Genomic DNA, 27,239 nt, shown 5'->3' with positions numbered 1-27,239 from the left:
GCTGCCGAAACACCAGTAGGGTACCCGAACTTCCTGAGCATATTCGGGAGCACCTGCCACACCCACACAGCCCTAGAAAACAATGCAGATGATTTGATGAGTTGATCCAAAGGTTTCAGCAGTACTTGAATGAAAGCCAGATCTTTAGGCATCTGCTCCTGCTGGACTGAAAAACAGGGAAACGTGGAAATGTTTTAGTGTGCAGTGAACAGGCAGATTATTAAAACAGGTATTGTCTGAGGAATTAATAGTAAAACACCAATGAATACAATTAAGCAGACTTTATGCAAATTAGCAAAAATCTTTAATGTTAAATAACCATTTTAATTACAAGAGAATAATGCATTTACATAAAAGACAATTAATCTGGAAAATAAATAAGCAAAATACACTTACAATGCTATTTCTAAATTCTCTTCACTTAAAATACTTAACCTGTCTGAATATGAATAACATTTGACTCTTAGTCAGTGCTTCTCAATTATTTTCTGTCATGCCACCCTATGAAGAAAACATTTTTTGCACCACTTCCCCACACGACTGCAAACAGTATCTTTATTAAAAAAAAAAAAAACCAAAACTTTAACCTGCAAAACAAAAATATATAAAATAATTTGAGCTGATTTTTTAATCAGAGGTGATGTCTGGATTAATGGCTACAATGAGTATGTTTTGCAATGCATAGCTTTTTGAAGTGGGGTGTGAAGCAGGACACAGAAACTCTCAGCTCCAGAGACATACAGAGCTTGTTATGACAATGTTTGCCGAGGTCAAATGCACCCCTCCTTTATGGAGCCTCGTGCCCCCCTCCCGGAGGGCGCGCCCCACTATTTGAAAAGCACTACTCTAAGTATACTGCATTATACCATCCAGTAATCTCACAATGCAAGACCCAGCATTTATAATTTCTTGAGAATCCACACAGAAAACCAGAGCAGCAAGCTTTGTACTCGTGTTATGCTGTCCAACAGACTTTACTCACCATATATCTAAATATTCCTACCCAGTACCTTGATTTTCAAAGACCGTTCCACTACTATCCTTTGGACCCCTCCCTCAGAGTTATTTTAAGGTTTTGAGTATTGAGGCAATGACAGTTGTCTAAAGGATTATAGGACAGTTATACAGCATAAAGTTTTAGAGAAGCTAAAACATAACAGAAGAATTGGTCAGTGCATCTTAAAAACAGTAGTTTTCTAATATTTTGTATTTTCTTCTGCATTAAATATTTTTATAAAAATTTTTAATGGCTGCTTAATATTTCATTATAAAGATGTACCATAATTTAGACCATGGTTCTGGGAAGGGGACAATTGTATACCTGTGAGAACAGTGTCTTGAAATTTTGACTGTCATATTGTGTCACCTAGATCCAGTCTGAAGAGGCTAGGAGTGTTAAAACAACCTAAAATGCAGAGGCCAGTCCCTTATATAACAAAGAACTGATCCAAATACTAACATTGCTGTTATTTAGAAACTCTATCATGCTGCTAGATTTATTTATTTATTTATTTATTTGCTTGTTTGTTTTTGGGTCACACACAATGCTCAGGGGTTGCTCCTGGCTATGTGCTCAGAAATTGCTTCTGGCAGGCTCAGGGAATCATATGGGATGCCAGGATTAGAACTGGGGTCTGTCCAGCATGCAAGGCAACACCCTACCTCTGTGCTATCTCTCCATGCTGCTAGATTTTAGTTTCCTTGCACTTTCCCTCTCCTAAGGATTCACCAAATTAAGGGGTACCATACAAATTGTTTAAGATACTTGTAGAAATAGATTACCTAGACTAAATTTCCTGCTCTGACAGTTACTAGCTGAAGAACTCAATATCCTAATCAGTCATTTCTCAATTTGTGAAAAGGGAGAAAATTAACAGAATTTTAACAGCAATTAGGGCAAAAAAAGAAACAAACAAACAAATAAAAAAAACAAACGTTATAAATGCAAACCCTAAATTTGACATAAGACTTTCGGACTGCAGTAAGGGTATGCTTATTAAAAACAAAAAAACAAAATAGATTTCACTATTGAGGATATTCCAAAATATGGAAGCCAAAGATAACAGAACCAGGAGCAAAGAATAATAAAGTTTGGGGCTTAAGTCAATAAATTGTTTCAAAGTTTTACAGGAGAGTAAAATCAAGGCTAGCATTGGAAATGCCAAGGGTCAAACAAGGCAATCTCTTTATCAGTGAGTTACTTCCCAGGCCTGAGACTTTTTTTTCTCCCTCTTCGGTGGGTGTGGGAGGTGGACAGCATGCCAAAGTGCTCATATCAGCTTGGCCTTCACTCCTGAAAGTACGTGGGGATCAAGAGATACTGGGGATTGATTAAGCTCAAGACTCCTGCAGGCAACCATGCTCTTTTTGTTTTTTTTTTTTTTGGTTTTTGGGCCACACCCAGTAACGCTCAAGGGGTTACTCCTGGCTATGCGCTCAGAAGTTGCTCCTGGCTTGGGGGACCATATGGGACACCGGGGGATCGAACCGCGGTCCGTCCAAGGCTAGCGCTGGCAAGGCAGGCACCTTACCTTTAGCGCCACCGCCCGGTCCCGGCAACCATGCTCTTAACCTCTGTTGAGCTATCTTTCCAGCTACATATATTTCATAATGTGGGTCAGCAAAAACAGCTGGAGTCTACTGCAGATGGCTTTCTATAGGACTGATAAGTCTCCCACACTTTTTTCTCATAAAGGTCTTCAAAATGAGCATGTCTAAACAACTTTTTTTTTTTTTTTTTTTTTGGTTTTTGGTTTTTGGGCCATACCTGGCTGTGCTCAGGGGTTACTCCTGGGTCTGTGGTCAGAAATTGCTCCTGGTCCGGGGTACCATATGGGATGCTGGGATTAAAACCCAGGTCTGTCCTGAGTTGGCCTTGTGCAAGGCAAACATACTGTGTAGCTCAGTTCTTCTTAAAAAGCTTTATCTTGGGGCCAGAGCAAAAATAGAGGGTGTGGCTCTTATCTTGCTTCCTGCTGACCAGTTTAAGTCTCCTGCAACACACTTGGGTCCTCAATGCCAGGAGTGATTTCTGAGCAGTCAGAAGTCCTGAGCACTGCTGGGCATGGCCCAATTCCCAGAAAAACAAAACAAATAGTTCTTCCTCAGAATGAGAAAGAAATCAGTAAGCTGTTTCAACTCAGTCTTTTGGTTCAAATCTGCTGGCAATTTAAGTCTAGAAAGTATTTACTTGCATTAAATACAATGGTCACTAGCTCCATTCCTCAACCTTTAAAGATAGTCTCTCAGAAGTTAACTATCATTATCATTAATCTGTGAGTACCAAGTCTTGTAAGATCCTTAAATAGTAATGAAAACATGATCTTAATTATAGTGCCAATAGCCTCTAAGTCAGGGGTCCCAAACTCGTGGCCCACGGGCCATTTGCGGCCCTCCATACAACATTTTGTGCCCGCGCCGGCCTTCAAAATCGCAGTATTCGCGATTATTTGCTTACCGAATGATCGCAATAAAAATCGCATTAAGGAGAAAAAAAATCGCATTAAACATTCGCATACCCCGAGCAGTTCCGTTCGGAGCATGCAAATGTTTAATGCGATTTTTTTTCTTACTAATGTGATTTTTTTATTGCGAATATTCGGTAAGCGAAATCCCTTATGTGGCCTTTCCTCACCCCGACATTGCCTCCTGCGGCCTCCAGGTAAATTGAGTTTGAGACCCCTGCTCTAAGTAGTCTATGTTTATATTTTACACAATATAGAAGTAGGCACAATCTTAAAAAATAAAAGCCCAAAACTTTTTAAAAAATGTGGTTAGTCAACCTTAAAAAAAATGTACAATTATGAGGAGCTGGAGCGATAACAGCCAGTGCTAACCGGGGCTCAATCCTGGACATCCCATATAATCCTCAGAGCCTGTCAGAGCCAGGAGAAACCTGAGTGCTGCCAGGTGTGCCCCCTAAAACAAAACAAAACCCAATTGTGACTCACTTTAAAATAAAATAAGATTATATCGTGGTTATTGACAGTTTAAGCATAAAATCCAAAAGAAAATTAGGATGACATTCAGTTATGAAAAAATCTAAAGTATACATGGAATAAAATAGGTCTGGGAGAGTCAGCAAAATTAAGCAATGAACCAGATCTTTCTAGTATCTTGGCTTTTTCGGTGTAAAAGAAAGATTATTGGCACAGACACTTAAACATAAAACACTAGAATGAGGGGCCGGAGAGATAGCATGGAGGTAAGGCGTTTGCCTTTCATGCAGGAGGTCATCGGTTCGAATCCCGGCGCCCCATATGGTCCTTTGTGCCTGCCAGGAGCAATTTCTGAGCCTGGAGCCAGAAATAACCCCTGAGCACTGCCGGGTGTGACCCAAAAACCACACACACACAAAAAAAAAAACCAAAAAAAAAAAAACCACTGGAATGATTTTAACGCTCCTCTGAATGTGTCTGAGATTTCTGAAGGCAGGAATTTTCCACAGTAACATACCATTAGACAAGTCTTGAAGTATTAGCAGAAATTAATATATTTGACATTTAAAATTACTGATTGCTGCCAAGATCTCTAATAATCAACAAATTTATAAAAGTAAAAATAGATTATAGCTCTAAAAAGGATTTAATGAGAGGAGAAATTTAAAAGCATTATATGCAATGGAAGCAAGTGTGAATGATCACTACTATTCAGAAGCTGGAAGTGAAGTAAGCTTCTTTTGGGAGGAGGTGAAAGACAAGGCAGGACAGGAGACAACATGGTACTGGAGGTTGTATGCATGACAGGCCTCCACATTATCCCTTTGCAAATTCTAACCCTGAAAGATGAACAAGAGAGGAAGTAGAAAAGGCCAACACTAGGTGTGACTTGGATGTATGTAGTTTCGGGGATAGAGAACATCCTTGATCCACTCCCTCTAGTTCAATTAGAAAGATACTTAACATGTAAAGGGGGCCAGGAGAGAGCACAGAGGCTCTGTGGCTGCATGTGGCTGACCTGGATCGACCTGGGAGGTGTGTGTGTGTGTGTGTGTGTGTGTGTGGTTTTTGGGTCACACCCGGCAGTGCTCAGGAGGTACTCCTGGCTCCATTCTCAGAAATTACTCCTGGTGAGTGTGTATGCGTGTCTCTGGCCCCGACCTGGGAGTTTGATTCCCGGCATCCCATATGGTCCTCCAGCCAGTCGGGGGTGGTGGTGGTGGTGATTTCTGAGAGCAGAGAGCCAGGAGTGACCCCTGAGCACCGCTGGGTGTGGGCCCAAACTAATCAATCAAATTTAAGCAAAAAAAAAAAAAAAAAAAAAAAAAGGCAATTTTATAAATCAACTAACCACTAGCATAGACGACGTTCCATTTTGATCTGAAGGTTTTCACAAGGATGGACAGACATCGGTGGCTTAAGTCCAAGTCCAAGCAGCGAAGTACTCTTCCAGGCATAGATTGATTGACAGATGAATCGATTACCTGGTCACATTATGATCTCTGCCCCTTGCCTGGCCCAATGGTTGCATGCATTGTCTCCAAAGGCTATGGACCCTTTCTTAGTTCCCCCTGCGGGCACAACTTCTCTGCAGCACACAGGATCCCCTGAAGCTGTTGGGCCTGATGAGGCTCATTGGGGCTCTCGGACCCACAGCAAAGGCAAAGAGCCAACAGGAGACCGGAAGTTGGGCCTGGAGGCCTGCTTACGTCGGGGAGCCTGGAGCAATGGCGTGAAAAAAGTCCCACCACCTTGGGGTGGTTACTAGCTCCCGGGAGCGTGGCCTACAACAGGGGACCCCACATCCCTGCTGGACCGTTCTAGAGGCGCTCGACCCCGAAAAGTCGGGTAGCACAGGATCGGAAGAGACCCAAGGCCACTGCGACTTATTTCGCGCTGCTGGCCACCGGGAGCCCCCCATTCTGGCGCCAGAAGTGCGACTTAATCTGGCGCCGGAAACGCGACCAATCTGGCCCTCGCTCAGCCCATCCCGGAAGTGCCCGGATGTGTCCTCAAAGGGTCCAAAATGGCCGCGCCCACCAACCCACCCAGCCACCCACTCACCCAGCGGCCCAGACGCGAACCCTTCCTTTCCCTTCCATTTCCATCTCAGCTCGCTCGAGCCCACCGCAGTTAATCCCCCCGAAAGGACAGTCACTTGGCCCCGTCGCCAAGCGGCTGCGCTCCGGGGAAAGGCGGGGGTCAAGGGAGGACACGACACGACCCAGCACCCTGGAACGGCGCCATGGCCTCTTCCCGGCATGCCCGGCGCGCAGCCGACTTCCGCCTCTGCGCGGTGAGCTTCTGCGCAGCCGGCGGCGCCTCGCTGCCACTTCCGCCCCTGCGCAGTGAGCGTCTGCGCAGCCGGCCCCGCCCCGCGCCGCCCTCCCGGCATGCCCCGCGGAGGAAGACGGGCCGCCCGAGGTGTCGACAATAACAACAAACCCGCCGCCCTGCCCTGCCTGGCCCGGCCTCGCCTGGGGCGCTGCCGCCGGCCTCGCGCGCCCCCCGACGCCCCGGCCCCTCGGCTCCGCCGCGCCCCGGCCCCCGGCCCAGAGCCGAGGGGCCCGGCTGGGTCTTGAGGGCCGAGCCTCCCGCCTCAGCCTCCCTCCTTCCCCCTCTCCTCGCCTCCCCTCCGCTCCCCAGGCTCCTCCGGGCGCCCGGCAGCCGCTCCCGGGCCAGGAGGCGGCGGAAGATGGTGCCCGGGGCCGCGGGCCCTGCTGCCGTTGCTGCTCCCGGCGGAGGAGGTGCTGCTGCTGCCGCCGCCGCCGCCGCCTTGGCCTGGTGAGTGCCAGGCTCCCCCCTCGCCCCACTCGTGCCCGCCCTGGGCCTCCCTGGTTGGGCCTGCCTTTTCCTCCTCGCAGGGAACTTCGCTTCGGGGCCTGCCCCAGGGGTCTCGATCGCGGTGTTCAAGTGGCTCGCACCCTGCGTGCCTGGCTTGCGTGCATGACTCAGCCTGCGCCGTCCAGGTTGCAGCCCCCCCGTCGGTGCTCAAGTCTCTGTTCGCCATCAGGCTCTTGGCAACTGCTTTTCTTCCTCGACTGCAACTTCGGATGGCAAGGAGCGTGCCCCCGTGCACCCCAAGCCCCTCCTGGGTTCCCCAACTTCTCTGCTCGCCAGCCTCTCTCGGGCTTCCTAGCTTTCCATTGCATCCAGCTGTCAGGTTCTTTTCAGGCTCCTTGCAACTGGTTGTTTTCCTCCTCGACTTGAAAGTCGCATGCCAAGAAGGGTGACCCTTCTGCACCCAAAACCGTCCCCTCTCCCTCGGTTCGCCCTGCCTCAGGGTCTCTACGCTTTGATTGCATCCATCCATCAGGTTCTCTCGGGCTCTTTGCAACTGTTTTTCTTCCCCGACTGGAACTTTGGATGCCTAGGAGGGTGCCCCACCCCCACCCCGTGCACGCAAAGCTCCCCTACCCCTGGGTTCGCCCAGCCTCTGCTCTCCAGCCTCTCTCTCTCACAGTGTCCCTACGTTTCGATTGCATCCATCCATCAAGTTCTTTCAGGCTCTTTGCAACTGGTTTTCTTCCTCGACTGGAACTTTGGATGCCCCAGTGCACCCAAAGCTCTCCTTACCCCCACCCCTGGGTTCGCCCAGCCTCTGCTCGCCAGCCTCTCTCAGGGTCCCTACGCTTTGATTGCCTCCATCCATCAGGCTCTTTCAGGCTCCTTGCAACTAGTTTTTACTTCCTCGATTTGACGCAGGCCAAGGAGGGTGCCCCACCCTCGTGCACCCAAGCCTCCCCCCTCCCCTGGGTTCACTCGGACTCTGCTCGCCTGCCTCTCAGGGTCCTTTCATTTAGATTGCATCCATCCATCAGGTTCTTTCAGGCTCCTAGCAACTGGTTTTCTCTTCCTCGACTTGACGCATGCCAAGGAGGGGGAGGGTGCCCCGTGCACCCCCTAAGTTTGCCTACGGAGTAAGGGCTGCTGCTGCTGGACGAGGTCTCCCCATCCTCCCCCTGCAGGAAGAAGCCAAAAAGGACAGGATCCTGACAGGAGCCTTGCCTCTCTCCGGTTGTCTGTCGTTGTCCTAGGCCCCATGGTCTGAGGCCAGGAGGACTGACTCGTCCTGGGCACGCCTTGTTTTGTTTTGACAAGTCGGTTGACGTGATGTCACGTCCGTGTGTTTTGGAAACAGTTTCGTGAGTCAAAAGTTAGGACTGGCTCTCAGGCTGCTTATTGATGCAGCAGTGTCATGGGGTGGACTCTGGCATCTGTATCTGTTTCAGGTTCCTGAAAAGTCACCCAGGTCCTAGGATACTAACTCAAAGGTTCTGTTTCTCAAAAAGCCTCACATTAGACCCAGAGGGTTTTTTTTTTTGGGGGGGGGGTAGGGAGTGTGACATTTATGAGAAACTTTGGAGAAGTTTTTGTTTGGCCCCTGGATTTTGAGGTTGCTTTTCAGGAAATGTTTTTGGACATCTGTTTTTCTATGCACATGCATGTCATTGACAAGGGGCCATTATGTTTTATTTTTTGGGACACATCTGGAACTGTTTGTTGGGAGCTGATCTATCTGGCTTGTTTGTGCTCATGGTTCACTCCTGGGGATACTTTCAGGGAACTACTTGATGCTGGGGATAAGATCATACCCTGCCACCTCATCCTTCCACACCAGTAGGCAGAGAAGGCCCTCCTGCCCCTAGATAATAACCTCTAAGAGGTTTGTTCTGTGTGCCCCCCCCCCCCTTTTTTTTAAAGAGAATGCTATACACTGGAGATGTGGCTATCAGTGGTAAAAAACATTTGTGTTGCATGTATGAGGGTCCTTAGTCCCTCCTGTCCCTGATTCCCAAAAAAGGAAAATTAAGAAAAGGCTGGTAAAATTTGGTCATTTTGACAATTCTTTTCTCTTAACCCCAGTTAAACTTGTCTTCACCTATACAGAAATGTTCAGGAGGTATCTTCCTTCATTCAATTCTATATGCATTTGTTGTTGTTGCTGTTGTTTGGTTTTCGGCCACACCTGCTGGCATTCAGGGGTTACTTCTGGCTCTGAGCTCAGAAATCGGTCCTGCCAGCTCAAGGGACCATATGGGATGCTGGGGATTGAACCCGGGTCCGTCAATGGTCCTCAAACTATGGCCCGCGGGCTACATATTGTATTTATTCCCATTTTGTTTCTTCACTTCTAAATAAGATATATGCAGTGTGCATAGAAATTTGTTCATAATTTTTGTTTGTACTATAATCTGGCCCTCCACCAGTCTGAAGGACAGTGAACTGGCCCCCTGTTTAAAAAGTTTGAGGACCCCTGTAAGGCAAATGCCTCCCCAATGTGCTATCACTCCGGCCCTGTTGTTTCTTTGTTTTCAGAGCACACCTGGCGGTGCTCAGGTCTTCTTCCTGGCTCTGCTTTCTGCTCTGGGATTACTCCTGGGGGCTCGGGGTCATAAGGAATGCCAGGGAGGGAACATGCACCCGCGTTATACAAGGCAAGGGTCCTACTTGCTGTACTATCTATCACGTTGGGCCAAGGAAATTGTTCATTTTAAAAATTGTAGTCCTGTATAAAATGATTGGCATTGTTGGAAACTTACAGAAAGTTAACTGAATGGATTTGGGCTTTTCTTTTTAATACTTTTTATTATGACCAAAATGAATTTTGAATCTTTCACATTAACATTTAAGGTACATAGTGACAATGAGTCAGGGCCATTCCCACCACCAGGGTTGTCCTCCTTCCACCCCTGTTTTACAGACCATATGAGGATATTCCTGGGGAAGTGAAAGTATGATGGGCACAAATTAAGTCATTTCATTTAGAAATTTAAAAGATTTATACCCGGGCCCGGAGAGATAGCACAGCGGCGTTTGCCTTGCAAGCAGCCAATCCAGGACCAAAGGTGGTTGGTTCGAATCCCGGTGTCCCATATGGTCCCCCATGCCTGCCAGGAGCTATTTCTGAGCAAACAACCAGGAGTAACCCCTGAGCACCATCGGGTGTGGCCCAAAAACCAAAAAACAAAAATAACAACAACAACAACAAAAAAGATTTATACCCCTGTGGTCATCTCAAAAGTTTTGATGGTCAGTTTTATGTCAACTATTATGTATTATCATCTTCATTTCATGAAGACTGAACTACATGTAAACATGTAACAAGTTTTTTTTATGCAAGGATTTATTTATTTATTTATTTATTTTGGTTTTGGTTTTGGAGCCACACCCAGCAAGTGCTCAGGGGTTACTCCTGGCTCTGCTCTCACAAATTGCTGCTAGTGGGCTCAGGGAACCATATGGGATGCTGAGAATTGAACCCAGGTCCGTCAAGGCCTGGTCCAAGGCAAAAGCTCCACCACTGCAATCTCCCTGACCCCATGTAACAAGTTTTTTAAGGTGCACATCTTTAATGAGCAGCCAAAACAAACTTAGAAATATTAACATGAGAGGGGTTGGGCCACTGGGCTGTGTGAAGAAAGAGGATCCTATCCTCAGAACTGACAAATTAAAAAGTAGCATTTGCGTTGATAAAATAGACAGAATTTACAAAATCTCAACCCAGGAGGGCACTGCTGTTGAAATGCCGGGGTTTCTGCGATGAGTAAACCAAACCAAGATTTGTGTAATCATCATAGGAAAATAATGAAGATTATAGGATTGAAACTTAAGTGAGGTTGCCAGGGAAGAAAGTCTCATTGATGTCATTTTTTAAGTGCAGTTCCAACATGGTGTCTAGTTTATGACTGTTCTGGAAAAAAATACTTACTGGGAGAAGAAATGACTAATGAACCAGACTCTGAGATAGTTGACAAATGCAAGGGAAAGAGATGTCACTACATTGAAGGGAAGGGGGGGGGAGGAATAGGAAAATGTCCCAGGGAGGCTTTGTTTAGGTTTTTTGCTTGTTCTTGGATGTTTGGTTTTGCTTTGTTGTCAGGGAACTCTTCTACTCACCTTAGGTGTGCAAGACATAGAGAATTGTCTAGGAAAGACTTCTAACAAAGCTGGAAATCAACTTGGTGCTTGAGTCTAGGGGAAATGTGAAATTCCTGCAGTAATACATTGTGAACGAAGAGCAATAGGATTAATAAAAGCTTTGTGCATGAGGTTGTAAGATAGTGACACTTTGAAAATATTAAAAGTTGCAAATGCAAATTGCTCTTTGTGTTGGGATAGAAAGTAGAGTACAATTTCAGTACAGCTCTGAAAAAAATATTCACTAGTATTTCCAAATCCAAAATAATTGCATAAATTTTATATGGGCATAAAATGTTTGAAATGCATTGATGTATTTATTACTGACATGAAAAGATCACCTTGGTATATAACAAAGTTATACCATGTTTTATGTTGTCACCACATTGTATAAAAAGTTATTACAAATTGTGTAGCACTAAAGTATACTGTTATCTCATTTTTACACCAGCAGAGACTATTCATAGGTAAATATGCACTTTTTGATGCTTGGGATAAGAACCTAAAGAAAAGTGCCCTGCCCTGTAGAGATAGTCTCCTTTTTTTTTTTTTTTTTTTTTTTGACTTTTCGGGCCACACCAGTTTGATGCTCAGGGGTTACACCTGGCTAAGCTCAGAAATTGCCCCTGGCTTGGGGGGACCATATGGGACTCCAGGTATCGAACTGCAGTAGCAGTCCTTCCTTGGCTAGCGCTTGCAAAGCAGATCCTTACCTCTAGTGCCACCTCGCTGTGGGCCCCAGAGATAGTCTCCTTATCACCATTCTTTCTGTTATCTTTACCTGAAGCTGCTTTCCGGATCTTACACTGGACATTCTTTAGTAGTTTCCCAGGATGAACAATAAATACCACCTCTGCAGGCCTTGGGGGCAAAGATGAAGGGCACTGGAATGTTGGGAGGTGAGATAGTAGCTTCAGGAGCAGTTAGGATGCACTTTTTGATCATTTAAGTAAGATTTTGAGGGGGCACTGAGTAGGATTTATTTTTTCTGAAAAAGGGGTAGCATGCAGCCAAATAGTTTGTGAACCTTTGAATTCTGTTGGAAGTAATGTGAGGAAGATGACTGACCTACTCCTTCCTTTTTTCTTCCTCTGAGCAGATCAAAGGTAGGATAAAATGTAAATAATCTGATTTGGAGAGACTGAAACTTAGTTTTCTGCCCCTGGGTAATCTAGACACTGTATGTATATAGTAGACTTTTTTGGGGGCGGGGGTGGGGGGTGGGTCACACCTGGCAGGCTCAGGGCTTACTCCTGGCTCTTTTTTGTTGTTGTTGTTGTTGTTGTTGTTGTTGTTATTGTTTTTGGTTTTGGGGCCACACCCGTTTGACACTCAGGGATTACTCCTGGCTATGCGCTCAGAAATCGCCCCTGGCTTGGGGGGACCATATGGGACACTGGGGGATCAAACGCTAGCGCTTGCAAGGCAGACACCTTACCTTTAGCGCCACCTTCCCGGCCCCTACTCCTGGCTCTTAAGCTCAGAAATCGCTCCTGGCAGGCTCAGGGGATCATATGAGGTGCTGGGATTCGAGCCACCTGTCCTTCTGCATGCAAGACAAATGCCCTACTTCCAAGCCATCTCTCCGGCCGGGCCCCTTGTGTTGTAGACATTTGAATTGTTAACCTGTTAATCTCTCAATGAAGTTGAATTGCAATCTACAGGTTAACAAATCACACAAAAATTATTTCTCTTTCTCCTCCAGATCATCTAGTGGTATCCAAATTCCATGACATTTATTTTCCAAACATCAGGCACAGTGTGCCTGGTATCATGGGTGTCTCCTTTTTTTTTGTTCCTGCCCTGAAAGGGAGATGATTCTAACTTTTGAACAGAGCTGACTACTTGACAGTAAACTAGAATGATTGTTAAGACTCGCAATCTCTATTTTAACTTAATTTCCAATCGATAAATTGGATAGTCTTTTTTTTGTTTTAGTATTTTATTATGGGTATCACACTTTAGATATCATCCTTGTATTGTTATTGTATCATAGCAATAAATACCAGAGGGTTAGCTGTTTTTTTTTGTCTTTGGTTCATTTTTCACCTGGATATTGGCCTGTATTTTTTTTTTTTTTTTTTGGTTTTGGAGCCACACCTGTGATGCTCAGTGGTTACTCCTGGCTCTGGGGACCATATGGAACAGTAGGGATCAAACTCATTCCATCATTCATATGCAAGGCAAATGCCCTACTGCTGTGCTATCACTCTGGTCCCTGGCCTTGCATCTTGAACAGTGATTTTTCTTTTACTTTTTTTTTGTTTGTTTGTTTGTTTTGTTTTTGTTGTTTGGGGTCACACCTGGCAGCGCTCAGGGATTACTTCTAGCTCTCTGCTGAGAAATCACTTCTGGGAGGCTCGGGGGACCATATGGGATGCTGGGATTCGAACCACCGTCCTTCTGCAAGCAAGGCAAACACCCTACCTCCATGCAATCTCTCCGGCTCCCTCTTCCTTTTACTTTTTGACTCATTCTTTATCTTACAGATTGACCCTCACGTTAATCTAAGATGTGTATTTTCAGCTTTTTACTCTGGCAAAACCCATATTCTCTTTTTCCTGTCAAAGCTTCTAAGAGGACCATACATTTGGATCACATGTGGTTGAAGAAAATTCAGTTTTTTTTTTAAATTTAATTTTATTTATTTATTTATTTATTTTTGGTTTTTGGGCCACACCCGGCGATGCTCAGGGGTTACTCCTGGCTGTCTGCTCCGAAATAGCTCCTGGCAGGCACGGGGGACCATATGGGACACCGGGATTCGAACCAACCACCTTTGGTCCTGGATCGGCTGTTTGCAAGGCAAGTGCCGCTGTGCTATCTCTCCGGGCCCAGAAAATTCAGTTTTAAGGGGAATATTCTCTCTGGACTATGTCAGTGAGTTTCAACGGGTTGTAGAGGGATATAAAAATGTTTAAGTCTGGAATTTCAACTTAACTGCCAATATTTGCAAGCTTTTACATTTATTTGTTTGTTTGTTTGTTTATGGAGGTTTTTTGGCCATGCCTGGTGATTGTCAGGTATTATGCCCCACTGTGCACTCAGGAATGACTCTTGGTGGGAAGTGGAGTGGGGGGCGACGAGGGATCACATGGACCATATGTGAATCAGGCCTAGGTCACAGTATGCAAGTTGTGCCTCACCTCATCGGCTACCCAATTGCTCTGGCTGTATTTGTAAGCTTTTATTTATTTTTTTTTTTTTTTGGTTTTTGGGCCACACCCGGTGACGCTCAGGGGTTACTCCTGGCTATGCGCTCAGAAGTCGCTCCTGGCTTGGGGGACCATATGGGACGCCGGGGGATCGAACCGCGGTCCGTCCTAGGCTAGCGCAGGTAAGGCAGGCACCTTACCTTTAGCGCCACCGCCCGGCTCTGTAAGCTTTTATTATATTTTTACTGTTACAGAATTTGAAATACAATGTTGCTGTTTCACTAGGCAAAAAGTGTCTTTATTTTACAGATAACAAACTGTATGAAGACATTTAGCCTCACTTTGAAAGATCAGTTTCCATGTATAGATAGATCTTATGCCAAAGAGTCAAGTTAGTGCTGATTTTGTTTTATGCCAAATTTGTGCCTCTTTCAAGGGATAGACAAAAAGTGAGTCGTCTGAGAACTGAACCTGAGTTGCTGTTGTATGAGGAGGCCACCTAGAACTACAGAAGATGGACTGTTAGGGTGATTCTGCAGGAAAGTTAGTTCAAGGCTGGTTTAAAGCTCAGTGTTCAGGAAGGATTTCAGGAAGGATTACAGTGGGACAGATTTTAAGGTAGTGGAAGAGTGTCTAGGTCCTAAAATAAGGATTATGTCATTGGAAAATGAGGTGTTGGATTGATTATAAAGAGGAAAAAATAAGGTTTTGAGAAATAGAATGAAAACTTGGACAAAAAGGGGAATAAATCATTTCAAAGATAAAAACTAAATTAGTCCGCTGCCAGAATAGAGACATGGAATTGTTTTTATCAAGTCAATTGATATATGTGCTGCATTTGAAGTTTCATAACTTCTTATGTGTATATTCTTCTTTCTTTTTTTCTTGTTGTTGTTTTGGCTTTGGGGCCACACCTGGTGATGCTCAGGAGTTATTTCTGGCTATATGCTCAGAAATCAATCCTGGCTTGGGAAACATATGGGACACCTGGGATTGAACCCAGATCCCTTTCGCATGCAAGGCAAATGCCCTACTGCTGCGCTATCACTCCAGCCCCTAAAAATCTATTTAATGAGCCAGCTGTTTTTGTTGTCTAAATCTTTAAGAAACTTAGAGCTCCAAATTCTTTGTTGTTATTGTTGTTATTGTTTTTTATTTTTGGGCCACACCCGATGATTCTCAGGGGTTATTTCTGGCAATGCACTCAGAAATCATTCCTGGCTTTGAGGGACCATACCCAGGGATCGAATCGTGGTCCGTCCTGAGTCAGCCACGTGCAAGGCGCCGGCCCCTTATGTGTAGATTGTTTTTGAACCCTGTGAAGGTTCCCTCCATTTTTATTATCACAATAGCATGTTTGATAAGATGCATAAGGTTATAGCTGCATAGATCATACAGTTATTAGCAGGTGTTTGAATTGGGTCTTCTGATATCAGATCTCTTGTTCACAGATATAGTATCTCCTTTATGTATATGAGATAACAATTGGAAAGCTAATTCCAGGGAAGACTAGTTGGAATCTTCATTTGCACTGGGATAGCAAACTCTCCCTCTTTTTTTCATACTAAAAAAGGACAAGATCTGAGTTAGAGTGATAGTACAATAGATAGGGTATTTACTTTGCACACAGTAAACCAGGTTTAATCTCCAGCATCCATATTGTATCTGTGAGCCTGCCAGGAGTAACCCCTGAGTGCCACTGGGTTTGTACCCCTAAACCAAAAAGTGTCTTTTTGTTTGTTTTTAGTCCACATCTAGCTTAGGGGTTATACTCCTGGCTCTGTGCTCAGAAATCACTCCTGGTAGACTAAGGGGACCATATGGGATGCTGGGGATTGGACCCAGGTTCAGCCGTGTGCAAGGCAAACAACCTACCCACTGGGCTATCACTCTGGCCCAATATTTTGTATCTTATATGAAAGAGAACATTTTATTATTTTTTCCTTCTTTCTCCCCCACCTCCCTCGTCTCCCAGCCCTGCCTTCATTCTAGACAGGCATTTTATTTCACTCACTCACTCCCATTATTATGATTACTGTATTTATTTCTCTAACTGCGTTCACCACTCTGTGGTAAGCTTCATCTTATGGGCTAGTCCTTCCAGTCCTCATCTCTACGGTCTCTGGGTATTATTACAATAATGTCTTTTATTTTTCTTAAATGAGTGAGACTATTCTGTGTGTGTCTCTCTCCCTCTGACTTATTTCATTGAGCATATTAGTTTCCATGTCAATCCATGTATAGGAAAATTTCATGACTTAATTTTTCCTGATGACTGCAAAGTATTCTATTGTGTATATGCAGCACAGTTTCTTTTTTTTTTTTTTTTTTTGGTTTTTGGGCCACACCCTGTGAGGCTCAGGGGTTACTCCTGGCTATGCGCTCAGAAGTTGCTCCTGGCTTCTTGGGGGACCATATGGAATGCCGGGGGATCGAACCGCGGTCCGTCCTAGGTTAGCGCAGGCAAGGCAGGCACCTTACCTCCAGCGCCACCGCCCGGCCCCGCAGCACAGTTTCTTTAGCCTCTCATGTGCTGTCGGGCATCTGGTTGTTTCCATTTTCTAGCTATTGTAAATAGTGCTGCAATGAACATAGGCATGCAGAGGGCATTCTTTTTTTTTTTTTTTGGGCCACACCCAGTAACGCTCAGGGGTTACTCCTGGCTATGTGCTCAGAAGTTGCTCCTGGCTTGGGGGACCATATGGGACACTGGGGGATCGAACCACGGTCCGTCCAAGGCTAGCGCAGGCAAGGCAGGCACCTTACCTCTTGCGCCACCGCCCGGCCCAGGGCTCATCTTATACCTCGAGTATATCCCGAAAAATGTTTCAATATGCCGCTAAACGAAAATTGTCTGAATATTGCCACAAAACGAATTTTCCAACTCGATCCAGCACCAATCACTGCCAGGCTGCTCGGACTGCCTCTCTAACTCAGCCAGTCCAAGCAGGCTTTTTATGAATGCAAATTAGACAATGTTCTGGACCGAATCTACACTGTCAAAATCCTGCTCAGATTGGCCAGAGTCAGAGAGGACGTCTATTACAGTATAACCTTTGAACCTTTGCTTGTTGTGATTGGCTCACTGTGGAAGATACAGTTGTAGCACAGGAACATTCTGTCTTATATAGCAAATATAGGCCTAAACCTATGTTTTAACTGTAAAATTAAGGGTCGTCTTATATGCCCAGTCGTCTTATACGCTGAAAATACGGTAAGTATTTCTTACAAAAGACATAAATACCAGTAAACCCAGAAAGATGTTCAGCAGCAATGCTTATTTGAAAAGTGCAAATTTAATATACAAGTAGAAATTTGTACATAAGTCCCTTTGGCTTAAATATGAGCCAAAGTGATTCTTCATAGCTACTTGAATGACAATAATAATAAATTTAAAATACAAATTACAGATAAGAAGTATATGTTAAGATGTGGAGAATTAAACCCTTCTATATCACTAATGAAATAAAAATACTAGTCATTCTGGAAATTTAATTCATCATTCTTTCTAACAAACAAACATGATGCTAGAGCTGCGATTTGTGTTGAGCCACTATGGAGTACGGGCCACTGCTGTTGAGCACCAGATCAGTCGAGAAACATAATAGTCTTATGTCCCACTCTTTCTGCTTCTAGATACAGATTCTAAAGAATGGAGAACCGATTCAAGCAGATGACTTCCATGACAGCATTATTATACCTTATTCGCTAAAGCATATTGTGAAAATAGTCCAGGGCTTACATCAGCTTATTAATGGATAGAGAAAATGTCATGCGTACATAGGATGGAATATTACTCAGTCATCAAAGAGGTGACGTCTTTGATGTTTTTGGGCCACACCTAGTTGTGCTCAGGATCTCTTTTTGGGCTCAGGGACCTTGTGAGAGGGATGTCAGGAACAAACCCAGGTTTGTCACCAGAAAGGCAAGTGCCTCACCTCTCTTTGACAACCATTTCTATGTATAGTCTGACATGGATAAATCTTAAAAGAAACAAATGGTGATTTGAAATAAGCTAGATATAAGGACAAGCACTGGAATTAATCTTAAGTGAATTTTGTATAATAGGCAAATACATAAGAGACAAACTATATTAACATTAAGGGACTGGATAGGAAAGGAGGAGTGGGATGTTATTAGTGACTGTAGGATCTTTTTTTTCCCTTCCCGCAGCCATGCAGGATCCTTTTTATAATTGTTTGGGAAATATTTAGCAGTTACTCAGCAGTTTTGCCTTAAAGTTATTATTAGTTTCTTAAAGAAACTATCATAAAAATGTGGAATTGAAAAAATAGCTTATGGGGGCCGGTGAGGTGGCGCTAGAGGTAAGTTGTCTGCCTTGCATGCGCTAGCCAAGGAAAGATCGCGACCGTGGTTCAATCCCCCGGTGTCCCATATGGTCCCCTCAAGCCAGGGGCAATTTCTGAGCGCTTAGCCAGGAGTAACCCCTGAGCATCAAACGGGTGTGGCCCGAAAAAAACAAAAAAAATAGCTTATGGTAGAAATAGGTTTCTAACAGAGTCTGGGGCTGGGGAGATAGTAAAGTGTAGGGTACTTGACCTGTAAGTGGCTGACCCCAGCTCAGTCCCCAGCATCCCCATTGGTTTCCTGAGTGATTCCTGAGCACAGAACCAGAACCCCTGTGCATTACCAGTTGTGCCCCCTCTCAGTATTCTACAGTGACCCTCCACAGCTTTGACTGGGGCCCCGGACCGCTTTCCAGGATGCTTGTTCTGGTGGTTCAGTCCCAATGGCTCTGTGCTTGGGATTCCTCAGGCCCCACCCAGTGATGCTGGGGATCAAAGTTGGGGCCTTGAGCATGCAGTGCCCTCCACCTCTTTGGTCTTTTTCTCCAGACCACAAATAGTTTTTTTCTTTTAAGACTTGCCATGTCTTTTTAAGGAAATGATAGAGAAATTGATGTTGCACTTTATGAGGTGATCTAGACAATGGACGTGGAGATTTTTATGATTTCTCATTGATTTCTCTTTAAGCTATTGTGAAAAGACCATGTTTTTTCCCATATACTGTGTATTTCACTTCTGGTTCTTTGGATGGTTCACTTGAATAAGATTGTGCAGCCAAACACATAAACAAAAACATAGTTTTTGCTGTTTCCCTTGAAGCCATTTGATTAAAACTTCTTATAGCATCCTGACGGGGTGAGGCTTTTTATATAGTCCAGGTCAGTTTCATCTCAATATAGTTCAGGAGGACTCAGTCTAAAATGTTTAGTTCTCATACTATGATTAATCTTACTGGAAAAAAAAAAAAGAGTGGCTTTATTTTGTTTTAAATATCATTAAAGAATGTTCCTAGGGCCCAGAGAGATAGCACAGTGGTGTTTGCCTTGCAAGCAGCCGATCCAGTACCAAAGGTGGTTGGTTCGAATCCTGGTGTCACATATGGTCCCTCGTGCCTGCCAGGAGCTATTTCTGAGCAGACAGCCAGGAGTAACCCCTGAGCACCGCCCGGTGTGGCCCAAAAACCAAAAAAAAAAAAAAAAAAAGAATATTCCTAGGAAGGCAGCAACTTTTGATTTGCTGTTAAATAAAACTTGCTTCTTTATTCTGTCTAATAAAGAGTGTGAGACTTACAGAATTATAAGCAGCTTTTCTTAATTTTTAGTCCAAACCTCACTATGCTCAGTAGTTACTCCTGGCTCTGCACTCTGGAATCCTCGGTAGTGTGGGGGAAGGAGTTGCATGCATGGGGTTTTTGGAATTGGCCACACATGTAAGGCAAGTGCCCTACACCCACTGTACTATCTCTCTAGAGGGCACCAAGAATTAAAAGATTCTTCCTAGTAAAATTCTCTTACAGTATACCACAGTAGTACCTTTTCTCCCCCCAAGAAATGATAAATAACAGAAGATAGCATTTAAAAATCTCTTTATTCTGTAGTATTTGGAGCTAGTATTTTTTTTATCATCACAGGATAGAACTCTCACTTTATACACTGATTTACTAGATTTTATTAATGTCAGTGCCTAGAAAATGCTTTTTCCCCTGCATTATTTTCTTTTTTTTTTTTTTTTTTTTTTTGGGCCACACCCGTTTGACGCTCAGGGGTTACTCCTGGCTATGAGCTCAGAAATCGCCCCTGGCTTGGGGAGACCATATGGGATGCCGGGGGATCGAACCGAGGTCCATCCTACGCTAGCGCTTGTAAGGCAGACACCTTACCTCTAGCGCCACCTTCCCGGCCCCTGCATTATTTTCTTTACAGATGTGTGATCCTACATCGTGCACTGTTTTCATTAGTATTGTATACCTCATTACAAATTACTCTGGGGCCACAGAGATAGTAGAAGGAGTAACGTAACTTGCCTTGCATGAGACACTGGGATCCCCTGGTGCCACATCCCTTAGCCCAGAGCCAACAATAAAAGCTGAACACAGTTTGGTATGCCCCCTCCCCAAAATAAAAGTATTTCCTCTCTCTCTCTCTCTCTCTCTCTCTCTCTCTCTCTCTCTCTCTCTCTCTCTCTCTCTCTCTCTCTCTCTCTCTCTCTTTCTCCCTCTCCCTCTCCCTCTCCCTCTCTCCCCCTCTCCCCCTCTCCCCTCTCCCCTCTCCCCTCTCCCCTCTCCCCTCTCCCCTCTCCCCTCTCCCCTCTCCCCTCTCCCCTCTCCCCTCTCTCCTCTCTCTCTCTTTTGGTTTTTGGGCTACACCCGGTGTCGCTCAGGGGTTACTTCTGGCTCTGTGCTCAGAAATCGCTCCTGGCTTTGGGATACGAACCAACATAGGTCCTGGGTCGGCTGCTTGCAAGGCAAACGCCCTACCATTGCACTATTTCTCAGGCCGATTTATTTATTTTATTTATTTTTATTTTTTTGGGTTTTTTGGGGGGGTCACACCCAGCAGCACTCAGGGGCCATTCCTGGCTTTGTGCTCAGAAATCGCCCCCAGCAGGCTCGGGGGACCTTATGGGATGCTGGGATTTGAACCATGGACCTTCTGTATGCAAGGCAAATGCCTTACCTCCCTAGTTCAGGGGTGAATGGAGAATGCCCATTCTTCTGAGGCCTCTGCCAGGTCATTATGTCATTGTTCAGGGTGTGAGGTCCAATTGCACTACAAGTTTTGTGTGTTCCCATCTCTATTAGATAAGAACTTATTTGTATGTATAGAATTTCACCATTTTCATTTGCTTATGCAAACAAGGAATTATGCCACATGGCATTATTGGTACATATGGGGGCTGCAAGAACAGGTCCACCAATCCCTGTGACTTGGTTCATACAGAAACAATAAACTGAGGGAATCTTTCACCAAATTCCTTATTGATCAGTTCACAAAGAGAAGAAAAGATAAAAAGGGGAAATCGTCACTATATAAGAGAATATTTACTAAGAAAATAGCTGTCAAAGAAAATAGATATAAAATATTCAAAGGGCATACTTGTCTGTTTTATGCTTTTGAAATAGTTGGGTGGGTGTTAAATCCAGTGCACCACGTTATCTGTGATTTTGGATGGTGCAGGAAAAAAGTTATTTGGGGGAAACCTAGACTAAACTTCTTTCCTTCTCCTCACTATATGTGGAGCTTAGTGTTCAGCAACTCTATTTAAGCCATTGCATTTCTTCAAGTAGTCAAAATACCACATAAAAATTATATCACCTTGATTAAACATAATGTTTTAATAGTGTATATTTTGGGGACATTTTCAACCAAGCTGCCTTTATTTGGATTTGAATTTAAACAAGAAAGCAAAAATAAATTGGTGAAATGACTTTGTAAAGTATGTGAATGAACTGGATTTTGTAAATGAAATGTAAATGAACTTTTAAAGTATATGAGATTTTAAAAATATTGTATTTAAGAAAAGTAATTGAAAGCATTTAAAACTTCATGTAACTGCCAGTAAATGGCATAAGATGGATTACTTGTGGAGTACTCTCTGTGGTTACTTTATGTGCTGCATGCTTAGGGCATGGGGAATAAATGAGAGCATTTTGTGCCCATGAAAACAACATGTCTGACATTTATTACAGACAATTAACACTAGTAGACCTTGGAAAATGATGACCTTTCTAACTAATGGTGTCCTTTGTATTCTAAGGCAGAGGCTTCCTACTGACTGTCAGTCAGTGGGGGTGCAGAGTGAAGATTTAGAAATGATCTTCTAGATAAAACTGCCAGTTTGATGACAATAAATAATTCATAATGACTGAAAGCAGGAAATTCCCTGTCAGGGAATGCTCGAGTTAAGATTTTTTGGCATCATTTGGATCTCATGTTTTCAGTGTTGCTAATTTTGTGGTTTGGATATATAGCTCTAACGCTCCTTCCACCCCACTCCCCAGTACTGACTTACCTGAGGCCCAGAATCCTGCTCCTCCATTACTTCTTTTCTCATCATCCCTTGATTTCTTTACTTCTCTGTCTTTATCCCTATGTTCTGGGGTCAGGAGTGATTAGCAGGGTTTTCAAACTCAATTTACCTGGGGGCCACAGGAGGCAAAGTCAGGGTGATCTGGAGTGCAAAGTCAGTAGTAAGCCTTGAACATTGGGGTGTGTGACCCAAACAACTAAAACAAAACAAAAAAAAGATTCCTCTAGGGCAGGGCCACAAAATATTGTATGGAGGGCCGTGAGTTTGAAACCCCTGGATTAAGGCATCTTCCCCTTATTATGTTGCATTCTCTCCTTCTTTATATTACGGATAAGTGAGATCATCCTGTTTGTCTTTCTTCTGGCTTACTATTTTCACCATGATATTTTCCAGTTCCATCTAGCTCGCAGCATGATCTTCTCATTCCTTGCAGCTCTGTAGTGTCTATGTACCACATCTTAATCCATTTATCTGTCTTTGGACCCCTAGACTGACTCAATATCTTACCTATTGCACTATTCAGCAATGGATAATGGTGTGTAAACATTCTTTTGAATGAAGTTTTTCTGTCTTAGAGATGGATACCCAAAATTGGAAATGTTGGGTCACTGAGGACCCTCTCTACTGTTTTCTGTAGGGGTGGAACCAAGCCAACATTCCTGACAGCAGTAGACGAGAGTTTCTTTTTCTTTTTTTTTTTTTTTTTTTGGGTCACACCCAGCAGCAGTCAGGGGTTACTCCTGGCTTCATGCTCAGAAATCGCTCCTGGCCGGCTCGGGGGACCATATGGGACGCCGGGATTCGAACCGATGACCTTCTGCATGAAAGGCAAATGCCTTACCCTCCATGCTATCTCTCCGGCCTCGAGAGTTTCTTTTTCACCATATTCGAACGAACACAGATTGTTTCCACTGTTTTGGATAGGTGCCATTCTGACTGGTGTGAGTTGATATCTCATTGCCATTTTGATTTGGACTTCCCTCATAATGCTAAGCACTATTGTATGTATCTGTTGGCCATCTTCTGTCTTCCTCTGAAAATTCACTGTTCATTTCTTTCCACATTTCAGGATGGACTTCTGGGTTTTTTGCTGTTGTTGACCTTTGTGATATACTTTATTTATTTATTTATTTATTTTTTTGGTTTTTGGTTTTTGGGCCACACCCAGCGGTGCTCAGGGGTTACTCCTGGCTGTCTGCTCAGAAATAGCTTCTGGCAGGCACGGGGGACCATATGGGACACCGGGATTCGAACCAACCACCTTAGGTCCTGGATCGGCTGCTTGCAAGGCAAACAACGCTGTGCTATCTCTCTGGGCCCATACTTTATGTATTTAATCAACCTGTTTTTAGTGTGAATATATTTTCTTGTTCACTTAGCTTTCTTTTTAGCTCATGTCTTTGACCAAGAAGAAACTCTTTTAATTTGATATAATCCCGTTTACTTAATTTTTTATACTGTTGCCTCTGACAGTATCAATATATCATTAAAAATCCTTCTGAGGTCCAAATCTTGGGACCTTTTATCTGTATTTCCTTAACAAACTTTATGGTTTCTGGTCTAATCTCAAGATCCTTGATCTAACAAGTCATCTAAATTGAAGCAAGAGCTTGTTTTTAGTAAAACACCCTAGAAAAGAGATTGCTTTTCAAAGGTAATTTATTTTTGTTTCTATTGTAGTTGAGGCTGCATTTTTTTTTTGTTTTGTTTTGTTTTTGGTTTTTGGGCCACACCCAGCGGTGCTCAGGGGTTACTTCTGACTGTCTGCTCAGAAATAGCTCCTAGCAGGCACAGGGGACCATATGGGACACCGGGATTCGAACCAACCACCTTTGGTCCTGGATCAGCTGCTTGAAAGACAATCTCCGGGCCCAGAGGCTGCATTTTATAATTTTGTTACAGTTTATGATCTTTGGTGGGTTAACTGTCTAACTGCCCCTCAGGCACCACAAAAGAGTCCAGTGTCCTCTTCTTTTTTTTGTTTTTGTTTTGTTTTGTTTTGTTTTGTTTTTGGTCACACCCAGCAGCGCTCAGGAGTTACTCCTGGCTCTATGCTGAGAAATCGCTCCTGGCAGGCTCGGGAACCATATGGGATGCCGGGATTCAAACTACCGTTCTTCTGCATGCAAGGCAAACACCCTGCCTCCTTGATATCTCTCCAGCCCCCCAATATCCTCTTCTAATATCCATTTGCTAACTTCCTTTTAAAAAGAAATCATTTTGAAAATTGTGATTTACAAAGGTTAGGTTTCAGACTAACTGTTTCAGGACCAATCCCATCACCAGGGTCAACCTCCTTCAAAGGCTAAGTCTAGCATGTTCTGCCTATGTTTTCCTCCATGAACTTTTGGATTCAGGTCTAATCTCAAGGTCTTTGATCCAATTTGAATTGACTTCTGTAATGTGTGAAATATGGACCAGTCTTTAATTTCTTACATGTGGTTATCTAATTGTCTCAGTATCATTTGTTGAAGAAATTGTTTTTTCATTCAGTGTTCTTGGCTTTTTTTGTCAAAGATTAACTATAACTATATACTTGGGAGTTTGTCACTAGATTTTCTATTGTAACCCATTGGTCTTTGTTCCAATACTATCCTATTTTGATCACTATTGTTTTGTGGTAGAACTTCAAGTTTGGTAGTGATTTGTCTCCTAGTTTCTTGTTTTTCAGTATGGTTTTGGCTGCCTATGTCTTTTATGGTTCCACACAAACTTCATAATTGTAACTTCATAATAAGGCAATACAGCAGAGTGGCTGGCTACAAATTCAATGCACAAAGACAATTGCATTCCTTTATACATTAATGACTCAGGGGAGAAAGACATCAGAGTCTATTTTATTTGAAATAGTGTCCGAAACTGTCAAGAACCTAGGAATCAACATAATGAAAGAGATCAGAGACCTATACCATAAAATTCCATGCTCATGGATTGGAAGAATTATCTCACATAAATTTCTATATAGAATCAATGCAATCCTTCTCCAAATTCAGACGACATTCTTCGAGGACTTACAATGATCATATGGTTTGTGCAACCCCTTGTTAACTTCTAATTTGCCTCTTCATTCCCCTTCATTCCTTCCCGCATCTGTTTGATAAACTGTAATTCAAAGCTAAGGGTTTGTCACCGGTACTGAAACTTTTTATTCCCTTTAGTCTCTACTATAGATAAGCCCAGTTATGCATCATTTATCCTTCCCACATTGATTTATTTTACTTAATGTGATGCCCTTCAGTTCCATTGTAGCAAACTGTCACCATTTTATCTTTTCCTTTACAGCTGCATAGAGTTCTGTTGTATCTGTATGTAACAGCGTCTTTATCCATTCATCTGACATTTGCGTTACTTCTTCCAAATCCTGATTGTTAGTGTGGGGATGAGCATAGGTTCTGGATTATGGAAGCTCTTTTCATTTTTTAAAGAAATCAAATGCAGTTCTAAAGAGTAGAGTTTGAATACATGTCACAACTAAATGGTTTCTCTATATAATAATCTAGACATTTTTCTTTTCTAGTTTGCTAAGTTTAACCAGGAATGCCATTCAATTGCCAATATCAAGAAAAGAAAACATACTAAGTCAGTTTTAATCTGCGCTTTAAGAAAGGTGGTCACCATTTTCACAGTGCCTGAAGGTTAGTAACAGTTCTTGATGGTAAATATTTATCTATAACAACTTAAATGATAATAGAAATAGTTAAAAACAGGGGCTAGAGAGATAGCATAGAGGTAGGGCATTTGCCTTGCATGCAGAAGGATGGTGGTTCGAATCCCGGTATCCCGTATGGTCCCCTGAGCACTGCCAGGGTGTGACCCAAAGACCAGAAAAAAGAAAAAAAGAAAAAAGAAATAGTTGAAAATATTTTCTGAGTGTAGAAGTGAATATTACTTTTAAATGAAGGATAATTAGTGGATGGTTTTGCTTATGTAGAATATGGATGACTAAAAGCAGATGAAATGGCAAAACCAAAACTAACTCCTGTATGGCAGCTAAGGTAATGGAAACTCAAGTATTGAAAAACTAAGGTAAAGAGAGAGATGTTAGAAGGAGGATTAGCGGGTTCTTTTTAGTGATGAGATGGCACTGAAATTTTGTAGGATAGGTGGCAATTACATTTATGTAGAAATGTGAAGCAAAACCCCGAGAAACCACAATATTGTAAGCCAGGAGGGACAAGTCAAAATAAAAAATTTATAAAAAGTGATTATTATTATTATTATGAGTAGGTTACTCTCTGCAGAAGTACTATTGACCTTTTCTTCTTACCTGATAATTTTTCTTTAAAGTTTAAAGGTTAATTTTCTTTAAAAAAATTTTTTTTATGACAGAAACACAGGTTTCTGGCATCTTACTTTTATGGACATTTGTTTGGAGGGTAATACCTCTTGGTACTCCTGGCTCTCCACTCATGAATCACTCCTGGGAAGCTCAGGGATTAAACTGTTCAGCTTCATGCAAGCACTCTGTCCACTATACTGTTAGATTTTTTTTGTTGAGGTTTATACTTCCCTTTTTTGTTTGTTTGCTTGTTGTTATTGCTTTGTTTGGGGGCCACACATGCTGGCACTTGGGTTATTCCCGGCCCTGTACTCAGAAGTTACTCCTGGCAGGCTCAAGGAACAATAAGGGATGCCACGGATTGAACCAGGTTGGCCACATGCAAGACAAATGCAATACTTGCTTTGCTATGGCTCTGGCCCCTTAATAAATTTTTTGAGTTTTTTTGCAGGGGGTACCCCAGCAGCATACAGGGGTTACTCCTGGCTCTTCACACAGAATTGTCCCTGGCAGGCTCCAGGGACCATATGGGATGCAGGGAATTGAACCCCAGTCAGCCGCATGCTAGGCAAACGCCCTACGCTGTGCTGTGGCTTCAGCCCAAAAATAA

General features: G+C 43.4%; 1 protein-coding gene across 3 annotated transcripts in view; it reads left to right on the top strand.

Moving 5' to 3' along the window:
* The first annotated feature begins 6,584 nt into the window (after window positions 1-6,584).
* RB1CC1 (RB1 inducible coiled-coil 1) overlaps window positions 6,585-27,239 on the top strand; it is a 74,813-nt gene continuing 54,158 nt past the window's right edge. For all 3 annotated transcript variants that reach the window (XM_049781906.1, XM_049781905.1, XM_049781904.1), the window contains exons 1-2: window positions 6,585-6,722; window positions 25,868-25,985. The gene's annotated coding sequence lies outside the window, so the exon portion shown is untranslated. The remainder of the gene's footprint in view (window positions 6,723-25,867; window positions 25,986-27,239) is intronic.

The sequence above is a fragment of the Suncus etruscus genome, chromosome 10 (assembly GCF_024139225.1).
Source record: "Suncus etruscus isolate mSunEtr1 chromosome 10, mSunEtr1.pri.cur, whole genome shotgun sequence".
Classification (NCBI taxonomy): domain Eukaryota; kingdom Metazoa; phylum Chordata; class Mammalia; order Eulipotyphla; family Soricidae; genus Suncus; species Suncus etruscus.
This window is presented reverse-complemented; position numbering and strand designations above follow the sequence as displayed.